Raw genomic sequence first — 15,245 nt, forward strand, 5'->3', positions numbered from 1 at the left:
TTAAGTGGCTCATCGAAAGGACATTTAACTCACAGTGGAAGACGCCCATCTACACTGAATGCACTGTGAACATTCAGTCCAGTATAGGTAATGGCTTCTTCTGTGCCTAAGCCGAATCGTGGAGGGACATGTGACTTGCCAATGTGACTCCAACTTCCACCTTTTACCTGTAATTTTCCACTAGCTGTGCTGAGGGCTTTGTCTGAAACAATGGATTTCCCTCCACATGGCAGAAGCTATAAAAGGCTGAGGAAACATCTCCATTTTGCCTCTTTCCTGCTCAAACATCTGGACTATGGATTTACACCAATGGGAGCATTCTAACCAAGGGATTGAGGACCTTCTAATGATTTGGAAGCAACCAGAGACTTGACTTAAGGCAGCAGTTTATTCCATCACAGCTACAAGCCTGAACCAAGAACTTTGCAATTATTGTGTGTATTTGACTCCTTTACCCAATTTTAACTATCACCTTTCTTTTGTTTATAAGTAAACCTTTAGATTTAAACACTAAAGGATTGGCAACAGCGTGATTATGGGGTAAGATCTGAGTTATATATTGACCTGGGTGTTTGGCTGGTCCTTTGAGATCAGAATAACCTTTTATTTGATGAAATTGGTTTTAAAGAACCATTCAAGTCTAGTGTTTTTGGTGGTGATGCAAGGACTGGAATACCTAAGGGAAACTGATCTCTTGACTTCTTGTCAGCCAGTGTGGTGACACAGAGGTTTACTTTTGTTGCTGGTTTGGTATATCTTATGGGGGAATAACCACCAGTTTTGGTGTGTGTCTGCTCTATTTATCAGCAGTTTGTCCTGAATTTGGTATTCTCAGTTGTGACCCACGGAGGCACGGTTACAGGATGTGATTTCTAAAGTGTACTGAAATCTGAAGCATTAGTCAGTCTGAGTAGCAGTTCACAATGGACTTTGATCATTACTTACAGTGAATATAATATTGTTTGTAGTTCAATATATGCAATGTTATGTGTCTTTTGAAAGTTCCTCTGATCTGCCTACACAGAGAACACCGGGCATTGCTATCTAGCTCATAAGAATAAATAAACCATTCAAGTCTTTTGTTTGCATGTGAGTCATAAAGGGGCTGCTCATTGGAGTATTAAGAAAGATAAACATGGCAAAACTCTAAAGCCTCTTTCTAGAAGCCTAACTGGAGGGAACAGCTAAGCTATTGTTCAGAGTCTGCAAAGTATTAGAAGACTGCAGTGGGAAATGGATATATGGAGAGAACCAAAAAACCAAAAATGCAAGAGATCAAAAATTCAGAATGGTTGTAATTACCCACATAGGTATAGGAATTCCTGGAGGCTGATGGAAGTTGTGTGAGGGGGTGGAATAGTGAGCAGTAGTTATATGACTGTCTCTTGAAAGAAAGCAAAGAACAACATACAATTATTTTCCCATTGGCCTAAAGGGAAGACACATTGGCTAGAGATCATTACCAACATTTTGCTGATTTCAGTTATCAAAAAGCTAGCAGATATGATGTCACCACTAGATTTCAGCTACAGGGCCGGGGAAAAGTTACACATGGAAATCAAAGTTCTTAGATTTGAGCTTTTTGCCTGGTCTTGTGAAAAGGAAAGAAGGACATCCCTCTCTTCCCTCCTTTGTATTTTTGCTGGTTCAGCAGTTCCATTAGTTTTACCATTTACTCACAGCAAGTTTCACAGAAATAACTGCAAAATTCATGTCTGTGAAATTTAATTCAGCATTGCCCACCAGTGTCCTCCCTGCAGGGTAACACTGCAGCTGACTCAGCATTCCCTCTAAAAGAGACATGATCTCTCTTCTGCTCTACTCAAGAGTCTTGATGGCAGTCCAGGGACAATAAAATACATACATCAAATACTGCATAATGCCTCTGATCATCATATATGTTGTGGGTGATAGCTGTTCTATATAATTTTTCTGTTGCATTTAAGTATAATTTGAGTTACAGAAATAGGGGGAAAGGATATGCTAACAAAATAATTACCAACATTAATGGGAACAGCATGACTCCAAATCTTCCACTATTTTTTAATTGTATCACAAAGAGTTGGAGAATCTAGCTGCCAAACTCCAACAACCCTCTACTGGGCATGTGTAAACTAAGCTTTTCAGAGGCTTGTGAACCTGGTCTCCAATCCAAACCCTAGCTTGGGGTCGCTGACTGGCCTCAAACCTAAACCTAGCTCACTAGCCCCATCCTAACCCTAGCCTGGGACTCCCTGCTGGCCAAAACCCTAACCCAAGCCAAGGGCCCCCTACTGGCTGCAGCCAGAACCCTAACCCTAGCCTGGGACCCCCTGCTGGCTGCAACCCTAATCCTAGCCCGTGAACCCCTGCCACTAGAAATCTTAGCCATAGTCTAGGGCCACCTGCTGGCTCAGCCACAACCCTAAACCTAGACTAGGACCCGCTGCCAACTGCAACCCTAACCCTAGGGACCCTGCCTGCTGAAACCCTAACCCTAGCATGGGGGCCCTGGCCAGGGCCAACCCTTAGCCTAGTCTGGGGCACTCTGTCAGCTCCAATCCTTACCCTAGCCAAGGGCCCCTGCCAGCCGGAACCCTAACCCAGGGGCCAATGTCATCTGTAACCTTAACTCTAGCCTGGAGCCCACTGATGGAACCTACCCTAACCCTTTCCTGATGGAAGCTACCTTAACCCTAGCCCCAGATCCTAGCCAGATGAAACCCTAACAGTAGATTGTGACCCCCTGCCAGATGAAACACTAACCCCGGGGGTCTCAAACTAGGGGTCAGGACCCCTCAGGGGGGTCACAAGGTTATTACATGGGGGGTCGCAAGCTGTCAGCCTCCACCCCAAACCCTTCTTTGCATTCAGCATTTATAATGGTGTTAAATATATAAAAAAGTGTTTTTAATTTATAAGGCGGGTCACACTGAGAGGCTTGCTATGTTAAAGGGGTCACCAGTACAAAAGTTTAAGAACCACTGTAGTAACCGTTCCCCAGGGCGCTCTTCCACCTGAAACCCTAACCCTAGCCCAAAGCCCCCTGCTGGTCACACGTTAAACCTAGCGTGGGGCATCCCACCAGCCCCAATTTTAAGCCTAGTCTGGGGGCCCATGCCAACAGCAACCCTAAGCCTGACCAGGAGCCCCTACTGACCACAGCTGCAAACCTAACTCTAGCCTGGGGCCCCATGCTGGCTGAAACCCTAACTCTAGTTGGTGCCTCCTTCTGGCTGCAGCCACAACCTTAACCCTAGCCTGGGACCCTGCCCCGTCAGCCGAAACTCTAGTCCTAACTAAGCCCCACCTTCTGGTTGAAACCCTAACTCTAGCCCTGGGCTCCTGCCTGCTGAAACCCTAAGTCTAGACCTGGAGGCCTTCCTGACCGCAACCCTATCAGAAGTTCGGGGTCACCTGCCGGTGGCACACCTAACCCTAGCCCTGGACCCACTTCTGGCTGAAACCCTAACTCTACCCTGGGGCCCACTACAGGCCAACATCTTAACGCTAGCATAGGTCCCCTGCCAGAACAAACCCTTACCCTAGTCAGGGGCCCCCTGCTGGAACCAACCCAAACCCTAGCCCAGGGGAACCAGCTGGCAGCAATCACAACCCTAACCATAGGCTTGGACCCCTGCTGGCCACAACCCTAATACTAGTCTGGGACTCCCACCACCTTCAATATTTATTGGAGGATGTGGCCCCCTACTGGCCACAAAACTAATGTTATTGCAGGGCCCCATGATGGCTGCAACCCTAACCTTAGCCCAGCCTCCTCCCAGCAGTAGCCACAACTGTAACCATAGACAGGGGCCCCCTGCAGGCTGCAACTCTAACCCTAACCAAGGGCTTCTTACTGGCCACAACCCTAATCTGAGCCCTGGACTCCCTGCCAGCAGAAGCTGTAACCCTAATGTGATACTCTGTACCTTGGGGGAACACCCTGCACTCCCTTCTTTAGGCTTATAATATGATTGTGTGATATCCGATGCAAAGTTTGCAATGTTGGGTGTCTTTGGAAGGCTCATGGTGCACTGAGCATTGTTGTTATAGGTTGTAATTTCATGTATATAGTTATGAGGCTGAAAATGTGCCCTCATGGGTTAAAACAAGCCCAGGCAAAACTCTCCAGGAGCAGAGGGGCAGTTCACACCTCATCAGGGTATGTATGGGACAAACCCAGCCCAGCCTCACAGGAACAGAGGACACTGGCCTAGGCAGCAACAAAGGATCTGTTGGACTCTCGAGTGCGTCACCCCCCTTCCCTTGTTCAGTTTGGGACTATGATGAGGTAATGCTCACCTGATTTTGAGGGGAGGGAGGGGGGCAAAGCCAAGAGGGAGGAAAGAACATGATAAAAGGGAGAGATGTTTGCCATGATCTCTCTCTCTCTTCTACCTCCATCTACAGACACCACCAAGTGACTGAAGCACTGATCAAAGGGGAGAGCCTCGCTGAAGAGCAACCAGCCAGCTTGTGGTGAGAAGCATCTAAGTTTGTAAGGGCACTGAAAGTGTTAAGATCATCTTAGAATGCGTTTTGATTTTATTTCATTTGATCAAATCTGACTTGTGCTTTGACTTATAATCACTTAAAATCTATCTTTGTAGTTAATAAATTTGTTTGTTTATTGTACCTGAAGCAGTGCATTTGGTTTGAAGCATGTCAGAGACTCCCCTTGGGATAACAAGCCTGGTATATATCAATTTCTTTGTTAAATTGACGAACTCATATATGCTTGCAGAGTCCAGAGGGCATAACTGGACACTGCAAGACAGAGGTTCCCAGGGTTGTGCCTGGGACTGGAGATATTGGCTAGCGTCATTCAGTTGCACAATCCAAGCAATGACTGGCCAAAAGTGCTCACTCACATAGCTGGGAGCAGCTTACATGCCAGAGGCTGTGTGTGAACAGCCCAGGAGTGGGGGGTTCTCACAGCAGAGCAGGGTAAGTCTGAGTCCCAGAGTCAAGGATTGGAGTGACCTAGCAGATCACTGGTCCAGATAACACCAGGGGAACATCACACCTAACCATAGCCTGGGACCCTCTGCCAACTGCAACCCTAACTGTATCCCAGGGGCCCCTGTAGGCCACAACAGTAAACCTATCCCCTGACCACCTCCTGCCCAAAAACCTAAACCTAGCCTGGTGCCCTGTGCCAGCCGCAACCTTAACCCAAGCCTGGGGGCCCCTGACAGCCACAGCTGTAGCCCTAACCCTAGCCCGGAGTCCACTATGGATTACAACCCTAACACTAATCCTAACCCGGAGACAGTGAAAGTCTGAAACACTTACACTAACCCAGGGCTGCATACCAGCCGCAACCTTTACCCTTGCCTAGGGCTCCCTGCCAGCCAAAACCCTAACCCTAGCCTGTGGTCCCGTAGTGACCTCAACTCTAACTCCAGCCCTGGGTCCTCTACTAGTTCTAACCATAACCCTAAACAAGGGTGGCCTATCAATTCCAACCCTAATGCTAGCGTGAGGCTCCCTTTCACCACCACCTTAACTCTAACACGGTGTGACCCACTGACCACAAGCACTGGGCTGCCTAATTATCTGAATTCTAACTGCAGCTGTGGGCCTCTTGCCTCAGTGTTATCCTTAGCTCAGGCAGTTCAGTATCCATAACCATACCCCATACTGGTCCTGCCCTTATTGTTTTTATTCCTTCTGTCACAAACTGTAACCCTAGCCCAGTGCCACCTTCTTCGAGGACACACCTTCTGTACCCCTGCCTCTCCAGACCATTCTGAGACTTTACTTGTGAACACCTGTGTGTACTTTATTTACAGTGGCTCAATCCCTCCACCAATACCTACCCATAGATCCATGCCCTTGCACTTGTTTTCCTGCTTTCTATTCTTTTCTCCCAGGGGAGGGGATGCTGAGGTGTCTCTACTCTGAAAGCTCCCGTTGACACTCAATTTCTCTCTCCTCCTCCTCCTGCACTTCCTTCCTGTGCTCCTTTAAACCAGATGATTAATTTCCTAACCCCAGTCTGACCTGATAATCAGGTACACCCCTGACCAATTAGACATTCCCTGGGGATTGTAATTAGTGGTAAAAGTGATCAGAGTGCTGGCTTAAGCTCTCTGTCACAGACATACTATTTCCAACCCTAATTCTGTTCCACTAATTGAGCCTTACTTTGACCATAGCTTTGGGCTACCTATCAGCCATAACCCTGACCTAATTCTGGTACTGACTGTTTATTTAATAAATACTATGTTTTGCTTCCTGAACTCAAGGCAATACTCACAACAGTAAAAAATGTGCTGGATTTTTCATTTAATGCCTTGTTTATGGGGGAACACTGACAAAGCTTAGTAAATCAAATCCTACTACATTACACTATATACTCTTTGGTGCGTTACCTTTGCTATGGTTATATATTAATGAATGAACCCTGTTCCTATCTGGACATTCATTAAAATATCCCTGCGTGTGCAGGGGTATGTCCATTAGTAACTCATTGAAGGACTGAGGTCCAGACTCTTAAATGGACATATATAGAGTTACAGTCTCTAAAGTATATACATTTTGGGGGCCTTTTGAAATGTACTAACATTGAAAGCTTTGGTAAATCCTGGGATTGCACAATTTTGGAGGATTATTTTTGTCTAATAGATTGGTGAAGTTATTTAGTTCTATTCTGTTTATTTGTGTCTAGGCGGCACATGGCTAACTATCAAGTTAACTCCTCAAGCAAGGCAAAACCCAGTCATCTTGCCTTTATATTGTGTTTTTTGTGATAACTGGTGCTTGTCTGAAAGGCCCAACTCCTAGAGTCCTGTTATTACATGAGATCAGCTTTCATTTTTAAAGTAAACTTATATAGCAGAGAAAACCTTGAAAACAAACCCTAAACCACAAACATCAGAAGGCAAATAAAAAGAACACAAAACGTATTATTTTTCATGATTTTTTTTGGACCTTAAGTACTCATTTTGGATGTTTGGGATTGGCCATATTGCAGAAGTTTCACAAGTAACTGCACAGATCACTTAAAATTAGAGAGGGATTAGGCAATGGTTATTTTTTCCTCTCTTCAGTTTGTTTGCTTTTTGCACTGGACAGGGCTCTGTGGATAGACAGTTTCATTTCCTCGTCTCATTCATAGGCATGATCACATGACTAGCTCCTGCTCTAGCAGCTGTTATGCACTCTCTCCTTATCCCTTAAAATCTCTTCAGGGACCTGGGGATAAAACAAATTTGATAAATCCACTAAGTAGGTGACTACAAATCCCATCAGGCTCCCTCCACACTGCACATCTCCTTCCTCGTGGCTAGGTAAAGGGAAAGGTCATGAACCAGGAAATGGCTGGGCTTTGCTTGGAAGCCAGGTGCTGCAGAGAAGTTGAAGCAGCAACCTCTTGGCAGCATGGAAAACTGAATGTAAAGAAGAATCCCCAGGAACTGTATGCAGAGCTGCATGTGGAACAGGCTGTGAACATCAGATGTTACAGACCAGCCAGGTGCAGGTCTATGTGGGACTTAAAGGAGAGTGGCTGGGCAAGGAGCCAGTCCACAGGGGCCTCAGTGAGAAACACCAACTGAGCCTGGCCTGGAAACCGGAAAGAACCTATTAGCTTGGAATAGAGACAGAACTGAAGAGGGCACCCCAGGCACTAGGCCTGAAGAGCCCTGACTCTTGACTGGGATGCCCCAAGGACCCAAACTATGGCTCACTTTGAGCTGTAACTGTTGAAGCCTCTGTGGTTAGGATACCTGCAAACTTTCTCTTTCCTGCCAGCCCTAATACAATACCTTTTCAGTTAGCCATGTTTCTGAGTAGTTATTGGGACCCACCAGGGCTAGTACCTACTGGCACCTACAATGCTTGCCTCCATGTCACAGTACACCTGGCGTGCTACTGGCACCCTAGGAGTTTGGGGTACTGAGCAGCCCCTATAACTATACAACGAAGCAAAGGTGTCAGAGCAAAATAGGGGAGGATAGTAATATAAGGGAAGTCTCCTTTTCCTTGCATGGCTATAGAGAGGGGAACAAAGGAACAGTTTGGAGAGCATCTTCCCGCACCCTTTTTTTTCTTTCCGTAGAGCTAAGAGAGATGGAAGGTGAGCCAGGGGGGTGCACCACAGCTAGCACCCTGCTAATGGAAACAGCCCCAGGGCCAGGAAGCACTAATGGCCAGGCAGGGGAGTGAGTGCTGCAGCTTCCCACATCTCATCCCCTCTCCATTGGTTCTGGATGTTCCTTATCTCCCCAGTGGGCCAGCCAAAACAGAGGGAGCCTTTAGCTCCCCCATCTCCTCATGGCCCATGTGCTAGGGATTCTTCACTTCCCACATCTCCCTCCAAAGAGCCAGACACACTAGTGACAATGGGAGGCAGCAGGGAGAGCTGACAAGCTGTTTATTCTCCAAATCCCTCAGTGAGGCAAAAGTAGCCCTGAGCTGCAGCAAAAGTGGGTGCAGGTCCCACCCCTACCCCCTTCTCTGACCTATTATGAGCCTGGCAAAACAAGGAGAAACACCAGGAGGTGCTGTGGTGCACGTGCTTACCTGCCAGGAACTCTCTCTTGAACATTCTTCAACAAAATAACTTCAAAGCCAGACTTCAACGAGAAACTGCAGAACTGGAATTAATTTGCAAACTTGACACCATCAAATTAGGTCTGAATGAAGACTGAGAGTGGCTGGGTCACGACAAAAAGTAACTTTCCCTCTGTTGATATTCACACCTTCTTGTCAACTGTTGAGAATGGGCCACATCCACTCTGGTTGAATTGGCCTTGTTAGCACTACAAAAAGTAATTTTCCCTCATTTGATATTCACCCCTACTTGTCAACTGTTGGGAATAGGCCACACTCACCTTGAATGAATTGGCCTCGTTAGCATTGCCCCACCACTTGGAAAGGCAACTCCCATCTTTTCATGTGCTGTAATATATATACCTGCCTACTGTATTTTTCACTCCATGCATCTGATGAAGTGGGTTTTAGCCTACGAAAGCTCATGCCGAAATAAATTTGTTAGTCTCTAAGGTGCCACAAGGACTCCCCATTGTTTTTGCTGATACAGACTAACACAGCTACCCCTCTGAATCCAGTAATCAGGTGACTCCAGGAGCTGAACTTTGAGAAAAATACCAAATATTGTGAGATAATATCTCAGGAATTGGCAACACAATACTGTAAATGTAACCCACACACCTCCTGGGTGTGGTGTTCTGTCCCATCTAGTGGCACCAAGACCAGTTAGAGAGAGTTAAATGAGTCTGCTCTACAGCCTTCGTTAAGAGCCAGTTGGCTTTTAGCTCACGCAGTAGAGGCTCATGCATTAAGCTCCAGAAGATCCTGCCTGCCAACAACCGGGGTCTGTCAGCATTACATAAGCTCTTTGGGACAGGTACTGTCATTTCATTATATGTATATGTGTATACCGTGCCTAGGACAATGGGGCATCAATCTCTGATTGGGGCCTCCATGGCTATGTCTACATCAAAATAAAACACCTGTGGCTGGCCCATGTCAGCTGCCTCTTGGGCTGCAGGGCTATAATATTGCAGAGTAGATATCTACAGTTTTATAGCCCTGTTGCAGCTTTATAGCCCTGCAATCCTGAACTGCCTGAGCCCACAGCTGCAGGTGTTTTATTGCAGTGTAGGCATTCCCCACCTATGCGCTATCTTTCTACAAAGAAGAACAACTCTTTCGCCACTCTCTCCACAGTCACTCCACCCAGCCCTGGGAAATGGCAGCAGCAGCAGGAGGAAGGAAGAGCACACCAGTTGCCTGCTCTTGCAGCAAGGTAGGCACAGCATGGGACTCAGTAATCCAGTTCAGGCCAACTGATGCCTGCTGTCAAAACCAGACCGTTTGTTTAGGTAGCAAAGAGCAAGAGGGGAGAGAAAAGCAATCTTACAAAAGGGAAAAATGTTATTAGAAAAAGTAGAAATAAATGGGGCTGGCAGTCATCAGGAGAAAGAACACTTTACAAAACTGCTTTGATGTCACTGTGGTAAAACCGACTAAAAGTTTCGTGCTGAGTGTCCCTTTAACTGACACACTCTGGTACCTACAGTGGCTTACTCTTTGTGAAAAGTGCTCTTGACAAGCTTCTCCTCTCTGTACCAGTGACGATGACTTCTGCAGTGTTTTCATTGGTCTGTTTGTCATCAACAGTGTCTGCCTTCCTTTCCTGTGGAAATAAGAGATATGGGCAGGAGAAGAGACATATTTGGTAATGTTTCTCTTCAGAACTTCCTCCTCACAAGGTTGCCTCAGCTGCAGAAAGTTAAAGGAAAAAAAAATTCTTGGAAATAGTTCCAGACAGACCTTAATGCCTGCAAATTTGTCTAAGTAAGCCAAGTCCAGAAAAGCAGAACATGAAGAAGGTTCATTATTTGACTGTTAGGGACACTCAAATAACCAGACACTCCAGCATTTATGATGTTCACATTTCAGACGGCTTGTCTTTCACATCATTCCCCCCTGGTTCTCGCATTCCCCTCAGTCTCCAATGCCTCTGCCACTTTTAAAAAGGACATACAAAAGAAGAAAAATATTCTTTAAAGTACTTATAGGGAAACAGTCTGTTCACCCAGTACTTTGCTCATATCAAGGACACTCATAGATCCTTTGATTACTCCAATCAGGTGGCTTGTGTGATTGATATAGATCTCTTCCCCAAACAGCGTAAAACACTTGAGTTAATCACAACACCATTGATTGGCTAGGATTTAATCAAATTCAGGATAGTGAGCAAAGGTCCCTGATTCATGGGTCCATCTGAGCTGCGCTCATGGCAGGGCCTGGGAGGCTGTATCCCTGGTTTGGGGGCTGATGGTGGCTAGTTCAGCACCCAGCGTAATTTAGAGCAACATGAGGGCTGCTCAATCCTACACCTACCTACAGTGGCCACAAAGAGGGCACAATTGTGGCAGCTGGGGAATTGTTGGAGCACAGTATTGCCCTGGTCACATCCCCTCCCTCTGCATTGCCCCATATATATTAGGTAATGTGAGGGAGAGTGATATCTGGTCCATCTGGCTCTGTGCCACTTGGGGATTTCCTTAGGTGAGAGAAATCTTCAGCTCATCACTTTGGTGAGGTTTAAATCTGCTTGGTTTCCCTAAAATGGTGCAAAGTGGAGTTGGTTGAAAAATTAAACTTACTTTCAGGGGGAAACAATATTTTAAAAATGTAAACAACTTTGAAATTTCAATGTGGGGGGATATTTTTATCAAAAGCATTGATTAAATGTTATCAAAATGGTTACAGAATATTTTTGTTTACTTAGTTTTCAGTGAATGAAATATTTCAATAACTATTACCATGGTGACAGGTTTCAGAGTGGTAGTCAAGTTAGTCTGTATCAGCAAAAAAGAACAAGGAGTACTTGTGGCATCTTAGAGACTAACAATTAGATATACCAATGTGATATATGCCATCATGTGCCAGCAATGCCCCTCTGCCATGTACATTGGCCAAACCGGACAGTCTCTATGTAAAAGAATAAATGGACACAAATCAGACGTCAAGAATTATAACACTCAAAAACCAGTGGGAGAACACTTCAATCTCCCTGGTCACTCGATTACAGACCTAAAAGGGGCAATACTACAACAAAAAAACTTCAAAAACAGACTCCAGCAAGAAACTGCTGAATTGGAATTAATTTGCAAACTAGACACCATTAAATTAGGCTTGAATAAAGACTGGGAGTGGATGGGTCATTACACTAAGTAAAACTATTTCCCCATGCTTATTTTTCCCCCTCCTGTTACTCACACCTTCTTGTCAACTGTTGGAAATGGGCCATCCTAATTATCACTACAAAAGGTTTTTGTTTTTTTTTCTCCTGCTGATAATAGCTCACCTTAACTGATCACTTTCGTTATAGTGGGTATGGCAACACCCATTTTTTCATGTTCTCTGTGTATATGTATCTTCCTACTGTATTTTCCACTGCATGCATCTGATGAAGCGGGTTTTAGCCCACTACAGCTTATGCTCAAATAAATTTGTTAGTCTCTAAGGTGCCACAAGTACTCCTTGTTCTTATTACCATGGTGTTTGTGTTTCCAAAAAAAGGGAACTCATATGAAGTTGTAGAACTATTAACTGTGATATGTAGCCTACCATTTAAATCAGCTTCCATGCCAGATAATTAGAGGATATCTAACATGACACCAATTTTTTAAAAAGGTTCCAGAGGCGAACCTGGCAATTACAAGCTGCTAAGCCTAACTTCAGTACCAGGCAAATTGGTTAAAACTATAGTAAAGAACAGAATTATCAGACACATGGATGAACACAATTTGTTGGGGAAGAGTCAACATGGTTTTTGTAAAGGGAAATCATGCCTCACCAATCTATTAGAATTATTTGAGGGGTCAACAAACATGTTGACAAGGGTAATCCAGTGGATATAGTGTACCCAGACCTTTGACAAGATCCTTCCCCACAGGCTCTTAAGCAATGGGATAAGAGGGAAGGTCCTCTCATGGATCAGTAACTGGTTAAAATATACGAAACAAACGGTAGGAATAAATGGCCAATTTTCACAATGGAGAGAGGTATATAGCAGGGTCCCCCAGGGGTCTGTATTGGGGTGAGTACTGTTCAACATAATCATAAATGATCTAGAAAAAGGGGTAAACAGTGAGGTGGCAAAATTTTCAGATGATACAAAATTACGCAAGATAGTTAATTCTGAAGCAGACTGCGAAGAATTACAAAGAGTTCTCAAAACTGGGTGACTGGGCAACAAAATGGCAATTGACATTCAATGTAGATAAATGCAAAGTAATGCACATTGGAAAAACAGAATCCCAACTATACACACAAAATGGGGTCTAAATTAGTTGATGGCACTCAACAAAAATCTTGGAGTCCTTGTGGATAGTTCTCTGAAAAATATCTGGTCAATGTGCAGCGGCAGTCAAAAAAACCTAACAGAATGTTAGGAACCATTAGGAAAGGGATAGATATTAAAACAGAAAATATAATCATAGCATCATAGAAGATTAGGGTTCTCAGGAGGTCATCTAGTCCAACCCCCTGCTCAAAGCAGGACCAACACCAACTAAATCATCCCAGCCAGGGCTTTGTCAAGCCGGGCCTTAAAAACCTCTAAGGATGGAGATTCCACCTCTTCCCTAGGTGACCCATTCCAGTGCTTCACCACCCCCTTCATGAAATAGCGTTTCCTAATATCCAACCTAGACCTCCCCCACTGCAACTTGAGACCATTGTTCCTTGTTCTGTTATCTGCCATCACTGAGAACAGCTGAGCTCTATTCTCTTTGGAACCCCACTTCAGGTATTTGAAGGTTGCAATCAAATCCCCCCTCACTCTTCTCTTCTGCAGACTAAACAAGCCCAGTTCCCTCAGCCTCTCCTCGTAAGTCATGTGCCCCAGCCCCCTGATCATTTTTGTTGCCCTCTGCTGGACTCTCTCCAATTTGTCCACAACCTTTCTTTGTGGGGGGCTCAAAACTGGACACAATACTTCAGCTGTGGCCTCATCAGTGCCGAATAGAGGGGAATAATAATTTCCCTTGATCTGCTGGCAATGCTCCTACTAATGCAGCCCATTATGCCGTTAGCCTTCTTGGCAACAAGGGCACACTGCTGACTTATATACAGCTTCTCATCAACTGTAATCCCCAGGTCCTTTTCTGCAGAACTGCTGCTTAGCCAGTCAGTCCCCAGCCTGTAGCGGGGCATGGGATTCTTCCATCCTAAGTGCAGGACTCTGCATTTGTCCTTGTTGAACCATATCAGATTTCTTTTGGCCCAATCCTCCATTTGTCTAGGTTACTCTGGACTCTATCCCTACCCTCCAGTGTATCTACCTCTCTCCCCAGTTTAGTGTCATCTGCGAACTTTCTGAGAGTGTAATACATCCCATCTTTCAGGTCATTAATAAAGATGTTGAACAAAATCGGCCCCAGGGCCAACACCTGGGGCACTCTGCTTGATACCAGCTGCTAACTAGACATTGAGCCATTGATCACCCATTGAGCCCGACAATCTAGCCAGCTTTCTATCCACCTTATAGTCCATTCATCCAATCCATACTTTTTTAACTTGCTGGCAAGAATACTGTGGGAGACCGTATCAAAAGCTTTGCTAAAGTCAAAATATATCATGTCCACTGCTTTCCCCATATCCACAGAGCCAGTTATCTCATCATAGAAGGGAATCAGGTTAGTCAGGCATGACTTGCCCTTGGTGAATCCATGTTCACTGTTCCTGATCACCTTCCTCTCCTCCATGTGCTTCAAAACTGTTTCCTTGAGGACTTGCTCCAGGATTTTTCCAGGAACTGAGGTGAGGCTGACCAGTCTGTAGTTCCCTGGGTTCTCCTTCTTTCCTTTTTTAAAGATACGCACTATATTTGCCTTTTTCCAATCGTCCAGGACCTCCGCTGATCGCCATGAGTTTTCAAAGATAATGGCCAATGGCTCTGCAATCACATCAGCCAATTCCCTCAGCACCCTTGGAAACGTTAGACCTGGACTCATGGATTTGTGCATGTCCAGCTTTTCTAAATAGTCCTTAACCTGTTCTTTCACCACTGAGAGCTGCTCACCTCCTCCCCATACTGTGTTGCCCAGGACAGGAGTGTGGGAGCTGACCTTGTCTGTGAAGACCGAGGCAAAAAAAGCATTGTGTACTTCAGCTTTTTCCACATCATCTGTCACTGGGTTGCCCCCCTCCCTTCATTAAGGGTCCCATACTTTCCCTGACCTTTTTCTTGTTGCTAACATACCTTTAGAAACCCTTCTTGTTACCCTTCACATCCCCTGCTAGCTGCAACTCCAGTTGTGTTTTGGCCTTCCTGATTACACCACTGCATGCTCAAGCAATATGTTTATACTCCTCCCTAGTCATCTGTCCAAGTTTCCACTTCTTGTAAACTTCCTTTTTATGTTTAAGCTCACCAAAGATTTCACTGTTAAGCCAAGGTGGTAGCCGGCTATAGTATGCCCACAGCTTGACTACTGCATACACTTCTGGTTACCTCATCTCAAAAAAGATATATTAGAATTGGAAAAGGTACAGAGCAGTGCAAAAAAGGTTACTAGGGGTATGAAACAGCTTCTGTATGGGGAGAGGTTTAAAAAAAGAGGACTTTTTCAGCTTGGAAAAGAGATAGCTAAGAGGGGATATGATAGAAGTCTATAAAACAGTGACTGATGTGGAGAAAGTGAATAAGGGAATGCTATTTACTCCTTCTCATAACAGAATAACCAGGGGTCACCCAATGAAATTAAGAGGCAGCA

The 15,245-nt window shown here is 45.1% G+C and overlaps 1 long non-coding RNA gene across 1 annotated transcript in view; it reads left to right on the plus strand.

Moving 5' to 3' along the window:
- LOC141983995 (uncharacterized) overlaps positions 1–9,721 on the plus strand; it is a 79,345-nt gene extending 69,624 nt beyond the window's left edge. Inside the window, exons 2-3 of the long non-coding RNA XR_012638609.1 lie at positions 4,393–4,461; positions 9,682–9,721. This is a non-coding gene — a long non-coding RNA (uncharacterized LOC141983995). The remainder of the gene's footprint in view (positions 1–4,392; positions 4,462–9,681) is intronic.
- The last annotated feature ends 5,524 nt before the right edge of the window (positions 9,722–15,245 follow it).

The sequence above is a fragment of the Natator depressus genome, chromosome 3, assembly GCF_965152275.1.
Source record: "Natator depressus isolate rNatDep1 chromosome 3, rNatDep2.hap1, whole genome shotgun sequence".
NCBI classification, from domain to species: Eukaryota; Metazoa; Chordata; order Testudines; family Cheloniidae; genus Natator; species Natator depressus.